Source organism: Bombus vancouverensis, chromosome 4, assembly GCF_051014615.1.
Source record: "Bombus vancouverensis nearcticus chromosome 4, iyBomVanc1_principal, whole genome shotgun sequence".
In the NCBI taxonomy this organism is placed as follows: Eukaryota; Metazoa; Arthropoda; class Insecta; order Hymenoptera; family Apidae; genus Bombus; species Bombus vancouverensis.
Genome location: NC_134914.1, coordinates 15,213,280 through 15,234,382, shown reverse-complemented (window position 1 = coordinate 15,234,382; position 21,103 = coordinate 15,213,280). Strand labels below are relative to the sequence as shown.

General features: G+C 40.9%; 1 protein-coding gene and 1 long non-coding RNA gene across 3 annotated transcripts in view; one reads left to right on the top strand and one right to left on the bottom strand.

The window, feature by feature from the left end:
- Positions 1 to 21,103, top strand: part of zfh2 (Zn finger homeodomain 2) — a 389,827-nt gene that overhangs the window by 189,514 nt on the left and 179,210 nt on the right. The gene's annotated exons all lie outside the window — the stretch shown is intronic.
- On the bottom strand, positions 71 to 2,477 carry LOC143302559 (uncharacterized). The gene is made up of 3 exons (XR_013058155.1): positions 1,317 to 2,477; positions 1,139 to 1,212; positions 71 to 959 (listed from the first exon to the last, which is right to left on the bottom strand). It is a non-coding gene; the product is annotated as an uncharacterized LOC143302559 (long non-coding RNA).

Genomic DNA, 21,103 nt, shown 5'->3' with positions numbered 1-21,103 from the left:
AGAGATTGGAATACTTGGAGGCTTTAAAGGTGGTTTATTATATCGTATATTTTATCGAGCTGGAATACAGAAGAAGGTTGGCTCTCTTTATGCGGGAAATGTGCCGGAAATTAAACTTTGAAGGGAAGAAAGTGTTTAGAATATTGAAAAAGGAGAAAGCTACGAGGAGAATCTCGGATTTGGATGAATTTTTCATAATGATAAGTCGGGAAAACTAAAATAAAACAACGTTGTTCTTCCAAATCTAACTTCTTTCTCCTCTTGTATCATGATGAGACGAAACTGTACAAAATTGGCAAAAAGTTAAAAGAACTCCAAAATTAATTTTCCCTTAAAGTGTCTTCTAATTCTCTTTATTCGAATGAAAAACAGAGCGACCAAATTAATCGTTCATTTTCGTTCATCGTTACGAACTCCTTCACAAGCAAACCTTCCCTTCTTCCGGACAACTTTTACATCTCGTCTTAAATCACAACGCGAACATGAACTCCTCAACCCCACAATTTTTATCGCGGCTCTCTATTTTGCCACTTTCAAAAGAATCCATCCAGGATTCATAGAGAACAACGGATTTCCGAGCGTCACTAACGGGCGTGTTCTGTTCCAAAAACGAAAAAAAACAATAAGAAAAGATAAAAAAATTAAAAAAAAAAAAAAAGAAACGAGAGGAGGCACACAGGTGATTCACCGGAACGAAGAAACGAAAGAAGGAATCGGTTTAAAGTCACTTTACGAGTTTCCCTTTGCTAGAAACGGGACACCTGGACGTCCAGGCATCGGAATCCTGAAAGTGCAGTAAAACTGGCCCCTTTTTAAACGAACACTCGCCCTCTGGGTCCATCCATTCACAGATATCCTCTCCTATCCCCTGCTCTCTACGTTTTGCCCCTTAAACGGCCGGTTCAACCCTCTTCGAACGCATCCGCTTGCTTTCCACCGGTCAGTCCGTAGACCAGAGTCTTCCAACGTAAACGTTTTCATAAAATTATCAGTAGCAGATTCTTTCCAATTGTGTAATACATTCTTGAGACGCGAACGCTTTCCAAAATGCAATTAATTTCTATGTATAATATTCTAATAAGGAGTAAAACTGTTTTTCCTATTTTGAAAGGATATTTTCGACAAACTTACTTCTTACCTCTTCATTCTTTTCGTTATTACAAGGTTGCTTCTCCCACATAGACGCTAGAATTTGATGGAATTCGGAGAAATCTAAATAGAAATTTGAGTAGATTTTATAGCACGATAATGGACATTTTTCTAATTTATATAATAATGTATTTTAATATATTTTTCCTACCTTATACGATACTTACAAAACGATACCTGTTTAATGTGCGTAAAGCAGTTACGGTACGTCGTTTAATTGGTAAAAAAAGAGGACTGTTTGCTCTTTTAATCAGGACTCGATCTGAAACAAGACGTTGCAATTAGCTTTGGTTCTAATAAACCGATTAGCGGACGGTCTTGAAACAAGATGGTCATGGAAACTTCTATAAGGCCTAGTTCGTTTATCTTCGTCTCCTTCTATAACAAAAAACGAACAAATCGAGTTAATTAGAGGCTAAAGAGAGCCGTGAGGTTCTAAGAGGCATCGACAGTCGTCCCTGACGGAAAACGAATTTACGCGCAAATTAACGGGCAAACGTTTCGAAAGCATGAAATCTCCTAAGCTAGTGATCAGTCACAAGTAACACCAACTCCTACCCACTTTCGTAGTGCCTGTGTTAATAAGTGTTAATACACGGTATCATTATAAATAGGTGAAGCACGGCGTACCAGCGAGGAAAACATTGACATTTTTCATGATCGTCTCTCATGAAGCGCTTAAGTCGAAGAAACGATGAGTCTTCCACTATGCTATAAAAGGACAGCTTCTTGCAGCTGGCTAAATGTCCCACAGAAACTCGTCATTCTCATTCAGAAACCCGATGGAAATCGCATTCTTGCGTTTTCTAGTTATCTTTCTCAGGAATAATCGCTGGTAGTCGACACAGCGAGGACGCCAGTACCAAGCACAATGGCGGTTGTCATCGTTTTGCGCGAGAGGAAATACCGGTACCTACCTCGCTGTGCTTCGTACTAACCTTTTCAATTTATTCCGCGAAGAGGAACATTTTATAACATTTAGACTTACGTAGACGACGAATAAATCGCACATTTATTCGAATTTTGTCAATTTTCCATTGGAGGGCGTAAACATCGTGGAAATGTAATTTCCACCGGATTGGATGATTCTCAAATATCCATCGTTACGCCGAACGGATGATAAAGAGATGCGTGGTGAAACGGAGACGGACCCTCGTTCCCGTTAACGAGACGCGACGAGTCACCGAAAACGCACTTGCTTCCCCGTTCAACACTCGTCCAAATTGATCCGGGCTGGACGGTCGGCGACGCGAGTCACAATTTAACAGGTTCTCCTGAAAAGGAGGAAATCATGCACAGACACACCGATAAACTCTCACATAGGGACCGGGCGGGCTGGTCGAAAAAAGGATAGAGAACGAAAGTACACAACGAAGACGTCTACCGGCGTCTCCTGCCGTCGGAAATCCTGGATCTTCGATCGAGTCGGGCAGACGATACGTCCGGACGAGCGAGCGAGCGAAGAGGGAGAGCGAGAGAGGAGACAGAAGAGAGCCTACCCCTCAGAGAGGAAAGTTTACCGGAAAGATATCCGGGAAGTTGCAAGGCAGGAGCAGCGACTCGCCTCTCTACCCCCACTCGGTGTTCCCGGTGTCTCAGCGGTCTCAGCGAGTCGTTCGCGGCTTCTGCGCTGTCGTGGCAGCGCTATCTTTGGCCGGCCAAGACCACGCTGAGTAGTAGGGGTAGAGACTCGGGTCGCGGTGGGAGAACAGCTCGGCAAGCTCCCCCACCAGGCAACGTCAACGCAGCATCCAGGGTCGGCGAGGCCACGCCCCGTCGCAGCGTAAGACCACGCCCAATTTCCCCCACTGTCACGGCGGCGCTGATGCCGCGGTGCTCGCGGCGTGAGGGGTACGCGAGCACGGTTTAGTGTGGTGGTGAGACGAATGGTGGGGACAGTCGGGACACGGAGCACACTCGGCCGTCCCGGTGTCGTAGAGGGGTGGAAGCGGCCGGCTGCGGAGGGGCGGGGAAGCGAGCAGTTCGGCAGCGCGACCCGACGTGGGCACTTCGCTGTCCGGCCTTTCCTTCATTAAAATATTATTCCGTGCGTAGAGAGAGAGAGCCGCGGAGCCCGGCGAGCCCTCGCCGCCGTTTTCACGCCACGAGCAACGCACTCTCGCCACCCCCTCGTCACGGGCCTCGTATCGTTCGCGATTATCGAGGGGTTGGACGCGGTCGCGGAGTTGGTTTTTTTTCTGCCGGTTGGACCGCCACACTCGTCAACGAGGATTATCGGCAAGTCCGCGCTGCGTGTGCGACCGAAGAAAACGGTGTTGCACAACGAGAATCGGTGTTTCCACGTAGTGCGTGACTTGTTCTCGGTCTCGTTCCGTGTCCTCTAGCCAGGCTGTGACGCGTCGCGCGCAACTCATGTCCCAGAGGAAGCGAACAGAACCAAAAGAAGGGAAAGAAACATACGACTTGGCTGTCATTCGACGCAACAACGTACAGACTACCATCACGAACATCGTCATACGGAATTCGCTTGGATCACCGTAGAGCGAATTGGTGAACCGGAAATTTGTCGTGAGCAACGAATGCCGGTTTTGTCACCTTTTCTGCGGAGTCTTAGATAACGAGTGTCGAAGTGTCGGGACGTGCTCGAATCTGATAGGATAATTAGCGTGGTGTATTCCGTAGTAGGTCTTCGGATTTGGGAGGGTGATCATTTTATTATTAATCCTGTTATTATTGGCTCGTGGACGCCGCCGAAAACTGTGTGTGGTGCTTTTTAAACGTATTCGTATTTCGTATTTCTTGTTTCATCGAGTTCTCATTTTAACGTAAATAACAATTTACGTTGGTATAGGTCTCTTTTACAACCCGGTTCCTTGTTCACGACCCGATTCCTCGTTTACGACTCGGGTCTTTGTTCACGACCCGATTTAATGCAAAGCAAACGCGACCAACAAAAAGTGTTCGGACCTTCTGATCGCCAGTTGTTTACTTGGAAAAGAAGATAAAAAAGTATAAATATCGTGTTTCGATACAGTGTTTTGAGAGAAACAGTGCAACTGCTGCTTGAAGAGAAACTGGCAGCTCGCGGGATATGAACCCAGGTACGTGATCATCTTATGCCTACACAGGATGTAAATCCACTGTTAGTGATCTAGTTCGCGTTACGACCAGTGATTACTATCTCTAGAGTGATAAAATCGATCTTATGGTTCTTGTTTAACTCGGCGGAATTGACAAACGTCATCCGGATCAATCGGGACGCAACATTGTGCTGTGACGTAAAGTGAGGTTCTCTAGATGGTCGAAAAAATTTGTGTGTATGAATGTTCTTTGTGTTCTGGCTGTTGAATGTGAGTTGAGTTAATGCACAAAGTTTCTGTGAAGCACTCTGTGTAGAATCGTATAGTTGTTGGGTTCCCGAAATGGTCCCCGTCAAGATTGTATCGTAGTTGGTGAAAATCTCTTTCATGGTATTCCATTTTCCACAATATACACTTTCTCATCACTTCGGTTTCCACCGTGCATTAGAAATCATTCAGTTTGGCCCAGCTCGCGTCCGGTTCTCTCGCGACTCATCGTGGATCACGGTTATCTGGAGAGCATCGACGAAAACTGAAAAAGTGCATGATATTCAGGGAAATGACAAACAATATTTATCTTGAATACTTAAATTACAATTCTCATAGAAATTTCATGTCATTTTCAATCAGTGAAAAATGTTTTACTCCTCTATTGGTCATTAACTATATACATATATGGGAAGCTTTATTTTACCGTCAACAAGTGAAAAATACCATTCCAAAAAAAATCTTACGTTTCTTTATTACCTACAAATTATAAAAGAAGTTCCGTTTTACTCTCCACCAGTGAAACATATTTCCCAAGGAGAAATCCTATAAGTATTTCTTTATTATCCATTAATTGTGTGTGAAAGTATTACATTTTACTCTCAATCGGTAAAAAAACACCATTTGAAAAGGAAAACTTATATTTCTCTGTTATCCGCTAATTATATCGTAACAACGATAACGATCGTGTTTGGAACGATTGCTCTCGTTACGCTCGTATCGCAATGCGTTGGAATCCACCAGTTTCACAGGGAATTCGACGAATTCACCGGGCGTCGAGCGTTCCTCCCTCGCGTCGAAATTTCAACCGGTTCCGGTGAACGTTAGTCGCGTTCGTGTGTTCGGGAGGTGCGTGCAACGAGCGCCGGGAACGCGTTGGAAACGCGTGCGACACGCCAGATTTCGATTCGTGCGCAGATAAGGAAACCGGTATTAGGGACCCTCTCGAGCCGGCGAGCCCGTGATACGCCCGTCGCGATTTAGATATCCAGCCTTTTGTTTACCAACATCGCACTCAGACGAAGTGGAGGTTGCACACCGCGATTAGGATCCGCGAAAAAATCCGTGTAATCCGGCTTGTTCGATAACGCTCCACTTTCAATGCCAATAACGTCAGAATCAATGTCGATCTGTCTCGAGCTGTCTCGTTGAATCCGAAGGTATCATTTCGAGTTTTTCGTGTTTGAAAGGTGAATAAGTGATGGGGAAGTGGCAGGTATTTAGATGTAGGTAGAACCACGCGATCGTTAATCGTAGGTATGTGTTCACGAGGATGAAATTGAAGTTTGCAGAGAAAGAATAATCTCGTGTGTGAACGCAGGTGTTTTGAGTTTGGTACCAAATTAAGTGACAGTGATATTGGAAATAATAGTTACTTTCAGTTCGTTGTGTATCTTTTGATAACTGTGAAATGTTGATGTGCCTGTTGGTAAATTCTCCTTTGGTTTCTGTCAAAAAAGTATTCTTATTTTTGTTGGAAATCGCTTCGAAAGTTTGAGTTAAAGAACGATTCTGTAGTTTAGTAGGGATATTGATAAGTATTACAAAATTGTGTCAGATTCTTTAAAGATAGAATATGAGGAAGGATCTTAAATAAATAAAAACGATCTCTTACAATTCGATACCTTAAAAAGATTTAGTCAATCCGAAAATAAAATTCTGTCAAACATTGTACCTCTAATGTCATCTTTATCCTCCATCAAAACTATCAATACATCTATAGTATAGTAGAATTTATATTTTGTTCCACCGAAACCAATCCAGGTTTCCATATACCTTCGAATTACCTAAATCTTGCTGAGAATTCAAAGATACCATCCGACTCTTGTTTCTCTCCTTGATCCACCCACCTAAATCTGTACAACCATGGAAGAAAACCACCCATCCAAAAGAAACCGGACCGGACAGTTGATCCCGAAGGAATTCCATCGAACGAATTTCTTTCCTCCGATTTTCACGAGCGAACTATTCAATTATCTGTATTCGGAGACGCGGATGCAAAGGTCAGCGAAGCATCGACGTCGAAGGCGAAGCGTATCCGTTTCAGGCGCTCATTGTTACTCGAGGTTGTTCGATAGGGAAGCTTGCACGCCGGTGTTTCCATAAACAGCGAATAATTCGGTGCCGCTTTCTAGCCAGCCATTGTGACCGACCTTTTTTGCCCCTGTCTCGACGCTCTGTCTCGTTTCACCTATCGATAACGAGACGTAGAAGTTAACTCGACCTGTGAAAACCCCTAGAGACGACCACATATTCGTCCTCTTAGGGAGTTGACCTCGGTCTGAAAAGTCAGGTTGCCGGTTCATTTCCCACCGTCATTAGACGATTTATTTCTCTAAATCGAAGCCCGCCGGGCTAATTAATCGTGATTAGCTCGGCGAGGCAACGTTCGTTCGGTTTCCTGGTGTTGGTTTGCCGCGCGATGCGTGCGCAATTAATTAAAGGCCCGCGCGGTTTGCATCTGCCGGGTGCTTTCTCGAAAGACAATTTACCATCGGGGTCAACGGTATCGCGTTGCCCGATGGTGCGCCGCAGCTCGTGCGTAGCCGGGCCTTTATTCGTCGCCCACGAAGCGGCCTGGCTGCCTCTAGCGGCCGACTAATTAACCGCGATTGATATACGCCCGGCCCCGCGCGCTAGAAACTCTGCGATCGCTCGCGCGCATGGCCCGCGAGCCACCGACACCATTGCAACGTTATGAGGGAATCTCGAAATTTATCGCGACACCGGACACCATCGGCAACGACGCTGAGAACGACCCGGGCGACGCGCGCCAACGACCCATTCTCTCCGCATTCTGGTTGCTCGACCAACTTTCGATCGGAGATTAGGAATCGAACGAATGCGGAACATGGTAATTAGATCGCGGAGATTTATGGAATTCATATTTTTATGAATCAAAGAGTATATTAGGAATAGAGCAGAGTAAAAGCGTTGAAAGCGCAGAATCTAGGTAGAAAAATTTTTTTCTCTATTAATACTAGAACTACCGAACCTATTCATCAAAATGACGAGCTTTAGATCTTTTCTGACTATTATTGAAAGGATACGAATATTTCTGCTAAAATTAACATTGATTTTTATTTAAACGAAGCTTAATTACCATGGATATGCTTACTTTATTTAATATCGTTTGAATTATACCGATTTATACGTAGAACATTTAGCTACAAATTAAAGATCGATAGTTGTGGTGTTAAATATTACGAGTACTATATTTTGGATATTTCATATATTTTTGTATCTTATGTTCGTTCTGTACGTTTGCATCTTCAAATTTTCCACAAGTGCATAGAAATCCGCAGTGTAGTGATAATTGGTAGGTGGTTTGTCGGTCTTTTTTCTTTTTGCAGATTGAATTTTAAGTTGACTCGAATTTAGGTGATATTCTTTGAAATGTTTGTACAGCGGCTACGAAAGATGTTTCGTTTAAATATTTACTTGAAAATTAATCTCTCTGAATATATTTCCCACAAAGTGGTGAAACTTGCATAAATGTTAGTTGAATCAAGTAAGAGATGACGTAAAATATGTTTGAACGCTAAACCGTAGTCGGAAGCTTGCAATAGCTTGTTATGTACAATATCGAACTCAAGTGAAATACACGATGTATATCTCTGATTGTAGTTCCTTATCCTACAAGGTTCAAGTAGATACTTCTTTCATGGAATCCGATTCTTTCAAATATCAAAGTACTTTTAAGTACATTCTTGAACATTACACGTGTAATTCAAGTAGGTACTTATATATCTTGTAAATAGAGAAAAAGTTACTAATCGAGTTTCACGAAATTAAACGTTTGTATTAATATTTGTCATTCACGAATGTATATATAATAGAGAGAGATTAAAGTTGATCCGATTCTTAATTTTTTTCCTACAAAAATTAGTGAAATTATGTATTACTGGGATCTTTTTTCTATATAAATATCGGAGAGCACTGAATTGTTCGAAGATTTGAAAGAAAACTAAATGTATAGTGGAATGGTAATTCTTGGAACATTGGTTATTGGTACGGTAGGTTTTCCTATGATAAGGCTCGTTATTGATATCTATGGCGGATTAGTGATAAGGGGAGATACAGAATTTGATGGAGTACTCCACCCAGTGTCTTTTTTTCTAAATACTTGCAGCGATAAATGGATTATGAGTTCTAAGGTATCTATATTTCTTAGGTAGGAAATAACAAGAAAGAATAAGCAGAGATTTTACAATGCTACGCTTTCTGTTTGTCTCATAATCAATTCTATTTATTTCTACTCTCGCACGTCACTGGCATCATCTGTTTAATGTAAAAAGCATATTGCATTCAATTGATTGTGGGCGAGAATTTAACTAACCTCTCATCGTTAATTATCCAAACCTGGAAATAAATATCTACTTATATAAAACGTTGTACAATTTTCTTACACGAAGATCATTTCTATATTTCCGTTGAATTTAACTCTTTCATTTATTATGTATACAATTTTGAATTAAATACTAAAATATAGTATCGACGGGATATAATGAATTAAATAAGCTGATAATTTATAAATATAGTCGTATAACCATAATTAAATAATAAGTAACAATCGAAAAATAAGATGTAAGACAGTTGTACATAAGAGTTGATAATTGTAAAGTACAAATATTCGTAGTTTCTATGATAGACAAAACTTCAACTAACCCTACTCAGTATTGTATCGTACGAATGAAAATCTGGGAAATACTAACTTACTCACCAATGACTTATTAATAAGTAGCTTAGTGATAAGTAACTAACTAATACTTTATGTTCCTAGGCTTCTAACAATTACAGAAAAATTCTCCAACTAATAACCTATTTAGATATGTATATACTATAAAAGAGGAACCATAATTTTTCCTACTTAAAACCTTAACGGTGGGCATATATCTATCCATCTATCCATAAGTAATTTAAATTAAAACGATGCGAATCATCAAATTCCTATCTCAATAAGATACAACATTGTAATGTTATCAAAAACAAGAAATCAAGAGCCAACGATTTTGACATGTTAGCCAACTCTGCTATTATATGTGTACTCACATAAAAACCCGCAGTTATCTAAATGTGCAAGGAAAAAACACCACCTCAACAAATGTAGAAACTAGAAATTCATGGCGTCTCGCTTGCCCACAGATCACAAGCGTTCGAAACACGTTGATGCCTTGAATCCTAAGCATTTTCAAGTCTCGATGGACGGTCGGGAACGGGTATCGGAACGCGTGGAAAAAAGGCGAGTCGCGACATCGCATCACCGGCATTTTTCTCGCGTCCTACCTTCGGTATTGCGGCAATTTGTTTACCGAAACGCAGAAATTTCTGCGGCTGGTGGGGCTGCACGATGTTCCCCAGGGGCTAATTAATCGAGAGCGGCGGAAAGTCCACGGTACGTTTCTCTAGGCGGGCCGCTTTCACGATCGCACCGGCCGCCTCGCGAACTAATTAGATCCGCGAGCCGCACGGCTCGCCTCGATCCGTGAACGTGCGTGCACCGATTATTTCGTAACCGGATTAATTAAGGGAAACACCGTTCACCGTCTCGTTAACGCTCGCGATTGCCCGTTCCTGGTCGTGACCAGAGAAAAAAGGGAAGTTGGTTCGATGTAAAAAATGGTTCCGGTAGCGCGATGAAGATCTTCGATGAACTGTGTCTGAAACGGTGGCTATTGACTTTCTAACTGTTCTTGTTTTGTTCTAAAGCAGCGGGATGATCCAGTTGGTAGGAGAAAATTAGACGGAGAAAAATATCTGTTGGAAGAGGCCTGATGACGCAACATGATTCTAGACGAGAACTCTAAGTGCATTTCATTGATGAGGAACGTTTTATTGGTGAAGGGTAGTTAGATGCGGTCAGTTTGGTAATCATAGTTATTTTGGTACTGTAAGATTTTTTATATTTACTGGTATTGTACACATTTGTTGGAATATTGTATGTATGAAATCATGAAATGAAAACGATTATCTTTTTGATAGATCACCGCACCATATTATACATATTGAACAACCAACAGTCCGAACTTATCCTTACGATTACATATGCACTCGCACTTTATCTACAAACGGCCGCGAGACTTTTAAAACGTGAACAATACTTGAGAGAATGAGTACGAAAGGATTCGACGCTGTATTTGCTACGGACGCTAATTTAGGACGAATATTCAAACACAGCAGCGCTCCGAATTAATCGAACTAGAAGAACTCTGTTTAACGTGACATATTAAACACATTCACAGTCACATTATTGTGATAATAATTGCTAAATTTAAACAAAAATCAACAACAACAACAAAAATCAACAACAACAACAAATCAACAACAACAAAAATCAACAACAACAACAAAAATCAACAAAAACAACAACAACAATCAACAACAACAAAAATCAACAAAAACAACAACAACAATCAACAACAACAACAATCAACAACAACAACAACAACAATCAACAACAACAACAAAAATCAACAACAACAACAAAAATCAACAAATTTAAACAAAAAATGGATACCGTCAGCGGCCTACGCTCAGAACACAGAAAGATTGTTGCGTCACTACGCAAGAAGAAAAACACATTTACCAAAATGTAACAAATGTTATGGGAAAGAGACAATTTGTACGCGGTAACAAATCTAGAACTACAGCAAAGATGGACCACTGCATCCACCGCTTATTCAAAAAAGATCATTTTTGGACTGCCACTGATTTCTAAAATGAAATCTGCGCTGCAAATGATCTGAACATTCGCGCAAGAGCCGTTCGGAGGCATCTTCGTGATTTTGACCCCGAAAAGGATTATTTTCGGACTGCTACTGATTTCTAAAATGAAATCTGCGCTGAAAATGATCTGAACATTCGCGCAAAAGCCGTTCGGAGGCATCTTCGTGATTTTAACCTCGAAAAGGATCATTTTCAGACTGCTACTGATTTCTAAAATGAAATCTACGCTACAAATGATCGGAACATTCCTACAAGAACCGTTCAGAGGCATGTTCGTGATTTTGAGCCCGAAAATGATCATTTTCAGACTGTTACTGATTTCTAAAATAAAATCTATGCTACAAACGATCTGAACATTCCTGCAAGAACCGTTCGGTGACATCTTCGTGATTTTGATCTCGAAGGACGCGTGTTTCGGAAGAATCCGATACTCAGTCGTAAACATCAGAAGCTGGGAATTGCATTCGCCGAAGCACACAAGCACCAAACGGTTCAAGATTCGGGAAAAGTGTTTCTTCCGATGAATCAAAATTTAGTAGGATGTAATAGCGAACAATTGTAAATTATTGTCTATTTATTATTTATAATATCAATAATTTATCAGGAAGGTAGTCGACTGAAAAATGTGTCCACTAAGTATCTAAGAGAAATATTTCATTTTTATGTTTTATCGAAATAAATCGTCTTTGTAACTACTTAAAATCATTAATCCGTTAACTATTTAGCTACTTTAGCCATCAAAATTATCATACAACATGATTGATTACCGATTATTTAATACTTATTTCTATAGTACATTCACTATCAATAAAAACTAGTTTATTAGTTGCGAAAAAGATAGGTCATAGATAGATTTATTTTAAATAAATCACGAATATCGTATACGATCAAAATAACTGTAAAGGGGTTGTAGGTTGAGTTGGTTCGATCAAACTTCCCTATGTATTCAGTTTTCTTTGTTAAACGAGCTATATTTCTCATATACACGTTGAACTCAATTTTCACAGTGCCCTTCGATCTTGAAATTGGTTCCAATTTATCCTTACACGAGAGAACAGCACTTAAACACTATATTAAGCACTATATTGATACACAAATCTCTGAAAGTTCCCGCGTAATTGGTAACATTGAGCTGTACCTTGAGCGTTCCTTTACGCGAAATCAGACGTTCCGCCGTGTACAAGCGCAACAGTACGGTTATCGATAGTACGTACTGCGAAGTTTCCACAAAATGGCGAAAACTGTCTCATCTTTCTCAATGCGCCCATTAATTCCCCGACACCTCGTTTCGCAAGCCTGGTTTCTCGACAGCTCCGCCGTGTCTCGCCAGCGGAAAGGTTCGAGTTCAACGAGCACTCGCGTTCTCAAACAGCACACGTTGTCAGGGAAAGGGGAAGAGATCTCGAGGGGGATGGAAGGGGCTGTGGAGGGTTGGAGCGGGTAGGGGCGAGGAGGGACGAAAAAAAATTAGCGAGATGCATTTAACAGTTCCCAGTCGTTCTCGCGATAAATCATTAGCGATTGGTGGAAGGAATATCGCTCGGTATAATATATTATCGTCACTCGGCCCATAATTTAGACTCGCGGAAGAACGGTCGACGCGGCGCAATTAAAATAGTAATAATTTATTATCTTGCTTGGCGCGGCGACTCGTGTTTACGCGCGAACGCGGTCGTGCGCACGCCGACGAACACAATATTCTCTCTTCGCTGGGTATAATTGAAAGAACCAGAGGTGGATACCCGAAAAACTTTCGTCGAGGGTTAACGAGACAAACAGGCAGGGAGGGAGAAAAGTGAGAGAAAAGGAGGGAGAAAAGAGAGAAAGAGGAAGGGAGGGATGGAGAGAGAGAATAGGTACCTGGAAGAAGGAGAAGCGAGGAAACGTTAGTTCTCCGATTGAAGCGAGAGCGTCATCGTTATCGTCGCGAGAAGACAGTTCCATTGGAGTGAAAGACGAGTTATCTCGTCGCGTTCGTGGCGCGGTCCGAATCCGACGGGCGCGGCGCCGCGCATTGAAATCACCGTGGCGGGCCACCAACATAGCCGGAAATAGGTGCTCGTCCCGCTCGAAACACCGAGATCCCGAGAAACCCGTCGCGTCGCCGATCGACCGTCCTACTTCGCTCCATCCTTTCCTCTTCATTTTCCTTCATTTCGAGGTGAAACCTTTCGAAAGATGTAGCACGCTTCCGTGTGTTCACGCCACGGCACACCGCGTCTGAGTTATTTCTCAGAGTCCGGGCCGGGCGTTCCGAAGGCGTCAAATTATTAATCCCGACGACGCTCGTTAAAAGTGTACGGTGCACCAGGGAGGAAGAAGTACGTACGTCGTGCTGGGAGGTCAATTTCATAATTTCCAGTTGAACGACAATTTAATTCGAACGTTTCACTCGTATTTTCCCGCGCGCCTCTCCATGAATATTTATACCGACGCCGCGACTTCTCGCGTGAAGTTATGCGAAGGAAATTGTTTCTGATGCGGTTGATTCGGTACGCTGATGCTTCTGTTGGTAGATAGGTTTAGATCGAGAGTGTCGGCTAAATTTGTAGCTATAAGCGATAGGGTTCGATGTCTGATACGATAAGCAGACTATTATTATGACACAGAAGCGTGCGTCAGGTTGGCTCCGTTGCAATTGAATTGTAACGAACGTTACATTTTATTGGAAAGTACAATCGGTTCGTATGAAGTTTCATGTACTTATATATTCACGAATTATTCTAAATGTATAGCGTAACTGCATACTCTTTGCGACCAGTTTATCAAAAACATTCCTATACATTAGCGATTATTAGATCGCGGATGTTTATGCAAATTTAAATAGATATCTGCTTCACCCTTGATACATTAACATTTTCTTCATTTTTGTTGTACAATATCAATGTCCAATATCATACGTACAAAAACGTCTATGCTCTACTAATTCCAATCAGCAACGGTACATATAATTTAATATGAATACATCAGCATAACTTAAACACACAATTACTTATCGTCGATATTATCTAGAAAATTCTTTTTCCTACCTCGTCACACTGTAGTTCCACAAAGAATATGTAGGTGTCAGGTTGGCGCATTTTCGGGCGTTCTATGAACCTTTACTTTACCGTCGAGAATGTGAACACTACAAGAGGCTATGAGTAATGGCTGTCCGAGACGATGGTGACAACGAATTCAGGTTCGATAACGAATCCACGGTCCACGGGATGACAAGTATCAACGCACTACTCGATTCGGGTAACTTCGCGACAACTCAATCAGTAATTCGTTCAACGACTAACTAACAAACTCTCTCTTCGTCCAGAAGAAACTGAACTTACTCCTGTCCCCACTACTCGGGCCAATCTTTGTTTCTAAGGAGAGCCATGTAATCATTTCATACCTCTGTCAGGTACACGTCCCTCCCGTGACCGTGGCTACGTCTAGTCCTTAAACTATTCCTTATTTCTATTACTTAAGTGCAGTTATAGTAAAAGTCTGAACTAGAGTATTGGTGTTTTTCACAACATTCCGGACAGGAAATCCCACTGTCCTTCCATCTCCGACAAATATAAAAGATCCAAGAAACGATATCAGAAACGGCCTCATTGTAATTACGCGAAATTCACCAAGTACGAAACGCAAGCCGATTGGAAGGATGGCATGGGACGGGACGGGCGCGTCGGTAATCATCGTCAGGATCGCGCGTAATGATGCACGGGTTTCGCATGAAACGCGCGGTCCGATCATGGCGGCGAGATGGTCGCACGTCCCGCAGTACCAGAACGAAATCCGAAATTAGTCGAGCCGTGTGTTTCCGACGACTCGAAATGTAATCCAGTTATCTCGGCTGATCGGGCCTCCATTAAAACGGCCCTGACTACTTTCTCTATCTGAAACGATCGACCGTTTAATGGACACCCCGAGTGGCGAGTATCGGGCCGGTTCTCGATTTGCGCCGATTCAATTAAAAATGAGGGCGTCCATTCTTCGGCTCGCATTTACCGCGGACGGCGTTAATTGACGTGACGACCGTGATCATCGACGACGAGGGGGGAAAACAAGCAAAAGAAGAGACAAAAGGCAGCCCATCGGAACCGGTGTGCGCCTCGGGACAGGTTGAGAGGTTTCCCGAACGTTGCCGGAATGCCGTTGTCTGCTTGAAAATTATAGCCGTCGCGAATTTCAACGCTTCGCCTTCTTACGGAAAAGGCTTCTTTGTTCCTTGAATCTTGCTTGATCTTTCTTTCTTTCTTTTTTCTTTTTCTTTTTTTTGCACGTGTTTTATTCGAAGACGCGATAAAATGTCGTGTAGGTTATTGATAATGGCTATAATGAGAGAGATCGTGCTTTTGATAGCGAGGGAATGGTAATGTTTTAGAAAATTCGATTAGGTTTCGTGATTACTGTTGGATCGTGCAGTTTTAACGCTTTGTGGCTGGTAGAATTGGCAGAGTCTGAAGCGTTGTTTTGTACCTAGTTGGGTTTTTCGAGTTGCCTATCAATTCTGAGTTATATAATTTATTATTTAAGCAAATTCAGTACCTATAAGAAATTGGCAGTACTTATTATTAGAAGGTTTAGTGCTGTCAAACGAATCGTTACAAATGCTCTCACTGTTTCTACCAATCATTTACTGGTATGTTGTTAGAAATTTTACGTATTTATCAAAGATCCTTTGAATAATATCAGTGTCTTAACATTCTATATCAATATAATACATAAAATTTGTCTGCGTTTTCTCAAATGAAATTCCTTATCCAATTTGCCTGCGAACTTTAAAATGTTTGCCAATGATGGAACTCGAAATTCTCCTTTAAAGACTTCTACTGCATCAAAAGCGCACACTTATTCGATGTATCAAACACCAATATCAAACGATTTTAATCATTTATTTTTCACATAAACATTAATTTTACGCCCAAATGTACGCGCTTTAAATTTAGAATCGAAAACCAACGATTTATTTTGAGTTTTTGTATTTACGTATCGAGAGTACGACGCAATTTCGATGTTGGATGTTGGAAGCTTTTCCGGTTTCGTTGAAAATGGAGTCGAATCGCGCGCGATTCGAGGACACGGGCCGCTCGTAAATTTTTAACATCGTTGATTAAGCATCGGGACGTGGAAGAACCCGAGCCGGGTGGTCAGATGTCGAAGTCGTTACGAACTTTTTACCGCCGGTCGTTACAAAGTCGAAATAATGCAGTTTTGCGTTTCCACGCCGATTTTTAAGCGTCGTAAATTTGCGTTCATCGGCGATGTTTTTCTCGCGCTTCGCCACACCTCGTTGGTCCCGTAAACTCGAAATCGTTGTGACGGGTTTTGTGTCTTCGACTCGCGTTCCCTTCGCGGTAATCATCCATCTTTCTATCTTATCTATGGTCATCCGATCGTATTTTCTCCGAAAAATTCGGAAAATATTCGTCCTCTACTTGCGAAGTAACATTTTGGATGCTCACGATACGACGAGGTTTTTTTCTGCCTTCGTGATATTCGCTAGGTGTTCGATCGATTTGTATCGGTGTTTGACGATTGACAATATTCATCGATAATTCTATAACTAGTACTTACTTGTCACGAGTTATGAACTTTTAGTATATTTTTAGTACATTTATTTTTTGATAAAATTGTCAGCTTTACATATTTACTCTTCTTATCGTATGAGGTATCAAATGTATCTTTCGATGATCATTCGATTTCATTTCGGATTTCAACGGTGATAATACGATTGTTTTGGAACATTTAAGCAGAGATGTAATTACGTGCAAATTTATAATATGTATATGCATGTGTATAACAAATTTACCATCTTCTACTATAACTCCAACTTCTAATCTTTAATAAGCAGATGAATATAAATTACGTATAATGCTTCAACATTTGGCATTAGTTCGACGAATCAATGAACAACTAACGCTCAATTAACTAGCAGCTGAAAGTAATTCTTGGCCTAAATCAATTTTCGTGGACGATAGAATCGAATCTACTTCGCGTTTCTTTAACTTAAGGGGGGGGGGGTAAGGTTAATTCGTACGAAAAAAGGCATGTTTTTGTGAATTTTTTCTGACGATACAGTTAAAATTTCTTTTTTAAAACCAATAGTGCATTAAAGTATGACATTCGAAGAATATTGTATAAAATTTTCACGGAGAAATATTAAAAAATACGGCAATGGCAGCAATTATTCGGACGTGTCTCGGAAAAAAGTATAATTGCGGTGCCCCTCAGAACGTAGTGCTGGATCATCAGAAATCAAAAAGTTAAAGTTCATTCGTTAGGTAACAGTTTTCCCCAGGTAACGCTGTGAAGATTTTTTCGAAATTTCAATTTTTCACTTTTTTGGAACACTTTGAAGGGAAAAACGCAATTTTGTGCGAAAATTTGCGGCTAATTTGTTATTGTCAAATAAAAATAATTAACAAATTTGAAAAAGCTCTACAGCGTTACCTCGTAAATTATGTACAGAAATAGTCTTCAAAATTTCAAAAGGATCGGTGCAGTAGTTTTGAAGTAATTGGGGGCACCGACTTTGAAAACGTGAGTTGTGGGGAAAACGCTTTAAAGATTTGAACACTAAAAAATCTGATATAAAACGTTCATAAGCGAATTTTATCGGCTTACCTCTTCGCTAGCGTAGCAATTGTTGAAAAGACTAATAAAAAATAAATTATCCTATAATATTTTTCACGATCCTTCGTAACCTGATCTTCAACGGTCATTTTTATTTTTTTAATTGACGCGCTACTTGTTGAAGTGCCTTCGTATTTGCGTTTATGCGGAGGTACAATTTTTCTAGGTCGATATAATCTCGAACCAGTTGATTGTCTATCAGATCTAGTAACTTTTTTAGGCATTTTAGTAATAATTTAACATAAAACTTAATGAAAATGGAATATTTACTCCTACACTAAATTTTTTACTCTACACTGACAAAATATACAGTACAGGTATAAGGAGGTTTGTACTTAAGTTGTTAAGTACTATAAATAGATCTGGGGGTAAGATTAGGTATCATATAGAGAAAAAAACGTCTGCGAAGTAACAATAGCACGCTCGGGTCGAGTAGGTAATGTCATCCGACATGTATAAAAATACACGTAACTTCGTCAATTTTGCTCCAATCAACTTGAAATTTTAACAGAATATTCTTAAGATGTTATGCATTCAATTAAAAAAATAAAAAAAGGCAAAAAAAATTTTAAAAGCTTATCAATTTTCGTGGACGATAGAATCGAATCTACTTCGCGTTTCTTTAACTTAAATCCTTTAAATCAAAGTACCCTACAAAATGACTAACATGTTCGCTGCATACATAAATCAATATATCAATTATGAATTATTCTATTCATTGTCGTTTGAATAGTTGTTAACATCGGATTGCTCGAATCCACGGACGATGTGAAAAATCTGGCAGGGAAAGGTGCTGTTCCACGACGAATAGTTACAACCACCGTTACCGTACCTCCCCTGCTAATAAGCACAATCCGTAACGAAGGGTTGACTCGATCGTTGATTAAGAATTCCCGTTTGCTTGCTTCTACCGTGGGTGCCTTTCGGTGGTCTTCGGAGCGCCTTAATCTGCTATTCATAAAGAACGGAAGCCAAAGAAAGAGGAAAAAAAAACAACTGGGAGGGTAGAGAGAAGCAGAGGATGATGCCTCTCTTCGCAACCCTGTTACGAGGGATTTGCATGAGACTGTCAGAGAATAAGCTCGATCGAATAACTTTGTGTGGCGTGAGTACGCTTTCGCGTGGCGCATCGTAAAACGCTCTATCCGATTGTTTCCTATCGTCGAAGTCTCGCTTCTCCATCCCCTTTTTACCTCTCGCTCCCTTTTCCTTTCCACGAAAAATCCCAAGGATACATATTTGCATAACGTCGCGAGTATCCACGCTCTCACAGAGAGACCAGACACAATCGTCGTCTTGCTTTTAATAAACGCACTCGTTTTATTCTCGATTACCAATTCCCATTCCGTGGCTGGCTTCGGTTTTCCTCGGCGGCGCACGAGCCACCCCTAATCTCGTATTCATAAAGCTCGAACGCTCCTCGTTTTCTTTTTCTTTCTCTCCGTGTGTTTGGCCCCCTTTTGTAATTTGCATGAGGAACTCGCTGAAGTTCGCTCGGCCAACGAAGAGGAAGCACGCGCCGCGAGCTGCCGCTGCTGCCACCGTCGCCCTTTCGCCTCGTGGCTGGCTTTCAATAGAAATAGATCCGCAGATCCATCCCGGGACCTGCAGCCTCGCTTACGCCTTTGCGCGTGGAAAGTTGGCCCGTGCGCGGTACCGGTCCGATGCCACTTATTATCATAAGGCATTGACGCAACACGTGCCGGGCATGCGTCCGATTTGTCGCCACGTTTCGACGTGTTTCCGTAGGATCAATGGGATTCCGTCGATGCTGTACTGGGAAGGGTTCCTCGTGGTGCATAGATTTTGGATAAACGGTTGGTTTAAAGTCGAAAGCTGCATGGATAGCCTCGATTAAGAAGTTGTCTTTGGATACTCGCCGTTTCGAATTTGTTAAGTGGAACGTTAATTACCAAGGATTTCCAGTATCTATAGTGATTTTGCCTTAACCTAGATTTCATGAAATTAAAGATTAATGTGGATATATCGATTTGAGTCAATAAATGTAGATATGATATGATATGGTGTATTTTTTAAATGAACGGAACGATACGCAAAGAGATAGAAGATTTCTAAACAAAGAAATTATTATGCTTAATGCGACTTTATTTCTCCGATTGTCCGATTAACAACGTTCTATCGGATTATCTGGAAACGTTATATGGAACAATAGAGAGTTTAGAAAGATTTGGACCCTTTTGATATTTTTATTGTCATTCATTCGTTCATCATCATTTTTAAACTATAATTTGAAGTTTTTTACGATCTTAACAGTTAAGTTTTGCCTTTTACGCACTTCATAAGCAAAGTTCTACGATATATGTATTTTATCAAACGTTACTTCGATTGGTATAATAAACGCAACTTATGCAAGTATGCAATTTATTTACGATTTTTCGATATCTGTCGAGATTTTTACGTGTTTCCTTGTCTAAATGATTGTTGAACGCAGTGAAATACGGCGGATTACCGTTTTGCTGGTTTAAAAGCGAGAAGTCTCAATCGGTTCTCGCCGTGTCGAGTTAGTTTTTGGGGAAGTGAAGTTCGATCATAAAAATATATCTTATATTAAACGCATTGACTCCGAATGTCTGGTATCGTAAAAATTCGCTATAAAATCAGAGAGGTTTTCTGTGAATCGAGGACAATTATGAAGGACCGAAAATGGTCGGGGACCAGTAAAACAGGTATACGAGGCAACGGGCTTTCGTTTTAAATTATTTTGAAGCCTTTTCGAATCACTCTACGTTTTTAACCTTATACCTTGTAACGTATGAACGAAGCTGTCCTAAGAACAAAAAAAGAATAATTGTTTTCGGCACTAAATCACTACTTTAATTGCTTTAATTATATCCTAGCCGTTGATTAACCTGAAACTGGCCGCACGCCAATCGGTAACCCAACGAATAAGTGGTACCTGTAATTTTTATCTTACTACTTAAAGAATTCTATAATGTATCTTGATTATACGGACAAGTTCGTATGTTGTTTCAAGAATATCTCTCGTATGCAATTATATTTCTAGCAACACCCGATAGAAATGTCACACACGATAAAATCTACCTATATCTCTTGTGTTTATTATACTTGTCTTTTAAATTGTACAAAAGCTTTCAACTTGAATATCCGTGAATTTCAACAACATAAATAACTTAACTCGATAGAGAAACTTTGCATATTTCGAATAAAAATCCAGAGCACGTAGTTTCTTTAACCTTCTACCGTTTTCTTAACGACATTAAAACGCATTCAGACTTCAAATTAACAAGAACCATTAAAACCATTCAACCTTCGAATAAATACTA